This window comes from Trifolium pratense, unplaced genomic scaffold, assembly GCF_020283565.1.
Source record: "Trifolium pratense cultivar HEN17-A07 unplaced genomic scaffold, ARS_RC_1.1 scaffold_55, whole genome shotgun sequence".
Taxonomy (NCBI): Eukaryota; Viridiplantae; Streptophyta; class Magnoliopsida; order Fabales; family Fabaceae; genus Trifolium; species Trifolium pratense.
In genome coordinates, this window is record NW_025721044.1 from 10001 (window position 1) to 15000 (window position 5000).

The window sequence follows — 5000 nt, forward strand, 5'->3', positions numbered from 1 at the left end:
GCTATAAGCAAGGGCGTGGCAAGGCACGCGGGGGGCCAAAAAATCAAAGTGCTCCGAAATGCACACGGGGGTGTCAAGCAACCTCCATGTACCGTGGCATGACCGTGGCCAAGTAATAAAGATCAAATTCCATGCCTATGCCAAGTTGGACCAAGGCCCCGTCTCGTTTTGCTATAAGCAAGGGCGTGGCAAGGCACGCGGGGGGCCAAAAAATCAAAGTGCTCCGAAATGCACACGGGGGTGTCAAGCAACCTCCATGTACCGTGGCATGACCGTGGCCAAGTAATAAAGATCAAATTCCATGCCTATGCCAAGTTGGACCAAGGCCCCGTCTCGTTTTGCTATAAGCAAGGGCGTGGCAAGGCACGCGGGGGGCCAAAAAATCAAAGTGCTCCGAAATGCACACGGGGGTGTCAAGCAACCTCCATGTACCGTGGCATGACCGTGGCCAAGTAATAAAGATCAAATTCCATGCCTATGCCAAGTTGGACCAAGGCCCCGTCTCGTTTTGCTATAAGCAAGGGCGTGGCAAGGCACGCGGGGGGCCAAAAAATCAAAGTGCTCCGAAAATGCACACGGGGGTGTCAAGCAACCTCCATGTACCGTGGCATGACCGTGGCCAAGTAATAAAGATCAAATTCCATGCCTAGGCCAAGTTGGACCAAGGCCCCGTCTCGTTTTGCTATAAGCAAGGGCGTGGCAAGGCACGCGGGGGGGCCAAAAAATCAAAGTGCTCCAAAATGCACACGGGGGTGTCAAGCAACCTCCATGTACCGTGGCATGACCGTGGCCAAGTAATAAAGATCAAATTCCATGCCTATGCCAAGTTGGACCAAGGCCCCGTCTCGTTTTGCTATAAGCAAGGGCGTGGCAAGGCACGCGGGGGGCCAAAAAATCAAAGTGCTCCGAAAATGCACACGGGGGTGTCAAGCAACCTCCATGTACCGTGGCATGACCGTGGCCAAGTAATAAAGATCAAATTCCATGCCTATGCCAAGTTGGACCAAGGCCCCGTCTCGTTTTGCTATAAGCAAGGGCGTGGCAAGGCACGCGGGGGGCCAAAAAATCAAAGTGCTCCGAAAATGCACACGGGGGTGTCAAGCAACCTCCATGTACCGTGGCATGACCGTGGCCAAGTAATAAAGATCAAATTCCATGCCTAGGCCAAGTTGGACCAAGGCCCCGTCTCGTTTTGCTATAAGCAAGGGCGTGGCAAGGCACGCGGGGGGCCAAAAAATCAAAGTGCTCCGAAATGCACACGGGGGTGTCAAGCAACCTCCATGTACCGTGGCATGACCGTGGCCAAGTAATAAAGATCAAATTCCATGCCTATGCCAAGTTGGACCAAGGCCCCGTCTCGTTTTGCTATAAGCAAGGGCGTGGCAAGGCACGCGGGGGGCCAAAAAATCAAAGTGCTCCGAAAATGCACACGGGGGTGTCAAGCAACCTCCATGTACCGTGGCATGACCGTGGCCAAGTAATAAAGATCAAATTCCATGCCTATGCCAAGTTGGACCAAGGCCCCGTCTCGTTTTGCTATAAGCAAGGGCGTGGCAAGGCACGCGGGGGGCCAAAAAATCAAAGTGCTCCAAATGCACACGGGGGTGTCAAGCAACCTCCATGTACCGTGGCATGACCGTGGCCAAGTAATAAAGATCAAATTCCATGCCTATGCCAAGTTGGACCAAGGCCCCGTCTCGTTTTGCTATAAGCAAGGGCGTGGCAAGGCACGCGGGGGGCCAAAAAATCAAAGTGCTCCGAAAATGCACACGGGGGTGTCAAGCAACCTCCATGTACCGTGGCATGACCGTGGCCAAGTAATAAAGATCAAATTCCATGCCTATGCCAAGTTGGACCAAGGCCCCGTCTCGTTTTGCTATAAGCAAGGGCGTGGCAAGGCACGCGGGGGGCCAAAAAATCAAAGTGCTCCGAAATGCACACGGGGGTGTCAAGCAACCTCCATGTACCGTGGCATGACCGTGGCCAAGTAATAAAGATCAAATTCCATGCCTATGCCAAGTTGGACCAAGGCCCCGTCTCGTTTTGCTATAAGCAAGGGCGTGGCAAGGCACGCGGGGGGCCAAAAAATCAAAGTGCTCCGAAATGCACACGGGGGGTGTCAAGCAACCTCCATGTACCGTGGCATGACCGTGGCCAAGTAATAAAGATCAAATTCCATGCCTATGCCAAGTTGGACCAAGGCCCCATCTCGTTTTGCTATAAGCAAGGGCGTGGCAAGGCACGCGGGGGGCCAAAAAATCAAAGTGCTCCAAAATGCACACGGGGGTGTCAAGCAACCTCCATGTACCGTGGCATGACCGTGGCCAAGTAATAAAGATCAAATTCCATGCCTATGCCAAGTTGGACCAAGGCCCCGTCTCGTTTTGCTATAAGCAAGGGCGTGGCAAGGCACGCGGGGGGCCAAAAAATCAAAGTGCTCCGAAAATGCACACGGGGGTGTCAAGCAACCTCCATGTACCGTGGCATGACCGTGGCCAAGTAATAAAGATCAAATTCCATGCCTATGCCAAGTTGGACCAAGGCCCCGTCTCGTTTTGCTATAAGCAAGGGCGTGGCAAGGCACGCGGGGGGCCAAAAAATCAAAGTGCTCCGAAATGCACACGGGGGTGTCAAGCAACCTCCATGTACCGTGGCATGACCGTGGCCAAGTAATAAAGATCAAATTCCATGCCTATGCCAAGTTGGACCAAGGCCCCGTCTCGTTTTGCTATAAGCAAGGGCGTGGCAAGGCACGCGGGGGGCCAAAAAATCAAAGTGCTCCGAAATGCACACGGGGGTGTCAAGCAACCTCCATGTACCGTGGCATGACCGTGGCCAAGTAATAAAGATCAAATTCCATGCCTATGCCAAGTTGGACCAAGGCCCCGTCTCGTTTTGCTATAAGCAAGGGCGTGGCAAGGCACGCGGGGGGCCAAAAAATCAAAGTGCTCCGAAAATATTTTTCCACTTTCCAGTCCACTTATACATATTATGTGCAGTGTGCACACAAGACACCTTCCCAAAATTCGACTTATATGAGGCGTTTTACGTCAAATCCGCCTATTTTCGGCGTTTCGGCCGAAAAATCAAAATAAATCGAAACTTCCTCGGAATGCTTAGCGACTTTCCAGTCCACTTATACATATTGTGTGCAGTGTGCACACAAGACACCTTCCCAAAATTCGACTTATATGAGGCGTTTTACGTCAAATCCGCCTATTTTCGGCGTTTCGGCCGAAAAATCAAAATAAATCGAAAATTCCTCGGAATGCTTAGCCACTTTCCAGTCCACTTATACATATTGTGTGGAGTGTGCACACAAGACACCGTCTCAAAATTCGACTTCTAGGCGGCGTTTTACGTCAAATCCGCCTTTTTTCGAGTTTTCGGCCAAAAAAATCAAACTCAATCGAAACTTCGTCGGATCGCTTAGCCACTTTCCAGTCCACTTATACTTATTGTGTGGGGTGTGCACAAAAAAAACGAAGTCAAAATTCGACTTCTAGGTTGTTTTTTACGTGGTATCCGCCCTTTGCGAAGTTTCGGCCGAAAAATTCGTAATTAATTCATCCGACATCGGAATATTACGATTCTTTCGTGGTTTTGCTTGTTTTAATGTCCCTAACAACCATAAAAAAATTCAAAAAAAAATTCGTCTTCTAGGTCCACTTTTAAGCACTTTTAAAAACTTATGGATACAGGGAAAAAAGTGCACTTTTTCTACAAAACTGAAAATGGCCTTCCAGTCATATATAGGGGGAGGGTGGGTGTGGGGGTAGGCTCGGCAGGCACGGGGCGCGCCTATGGGCACAGCAGGCAAGCAAAAACTACGTCTTAACGTGTTTTCCCCTGCAATTTCGTTGCTCTTTTCATCATTTCAATCAAATTCATGGACATTCTTGATGGAATTCGATCAAAAAATTGAAATTTGGATGAATTTGTGAGGAAATTGGTGATGATCATGCTGTTCTTGGCTTGGGCAGGCCTTGGCTGGCATTGGGCATGGTAAGCACGTATTTGTGCATAACTCCCACCCTCGTGGGTGGGATTGCCTGGCTTTTGCTTGGCAATAAGGTTGTTGCTGTCCCGACTCGGTGACCCTCTCGTGGGAATGCATGGGCTTGCCGTGCTTTTGCTTGTGGCAAGAAAATTGTGCCAATGTTGCTACTCGGTAAATGATGGGAATTTTTACTAGGGATTTTTATTAAAAATCCCCACGCGCACGACCGACCGCCCGCCCGCGTATCCGCGTATCTCGCGCTTGAAGCGCTTGATGCGCTTATGTCGCTTAGTCGCTTAATCGCTTTATCGCGCAACGCGCAATCGCGCAAACGCGTCCGAACGAGGTATACGACATGCTACCAATATCTTGTGTGGGAGTATACTGTATAATAAGGTTCTTAACAAGCCTTCAATTTGGGGCAACAAAATTTGATCCTTGATTTGTAGTTCACTTGGCTGCAAAATCCCGCCTATTTTCGGCGTTTCGGCCGAAAAATCAAAATAAATCGAAACTTCCTCGGAATGCTTAGCCACTTTCCAGTCCACTTATACATATTGTGTGGAGTGTGCACACAAGACACCGTCTCAAAATTCGACTTCTAGGCGGCGTTTTACGTCAAATCCGCCTTTTTTCGAGTTTTCGGCCAAAAAATCAAACTCAATCGAAACTTCGTCGGATCGCTTAGCCACTTTCCAGTCCACTTATACTTATTGTGTGGGGTGTGCACAAAAAAAACGAAGTCAAAATTCGACTTCTAGGTTGTTTTTTACGTGGTATCCGCCCTTTGCGAAGTTTCGGCCGAAAAATTCGTAATTAATTCATCCGACATCGGAATATTACGATTCTTTCGTGGTTTTGCTTGTTTTAATGTCCCTAACAACCATAAAAAAATTCAAAAAAAAATTCGTCTTCTAGGTCCACTTTTAAGCACTTTTAAAAACTTATGGATACAGGGAAAAAAGTGCACTTTTTCTACAAAACTGAAAATGGCCTTCCA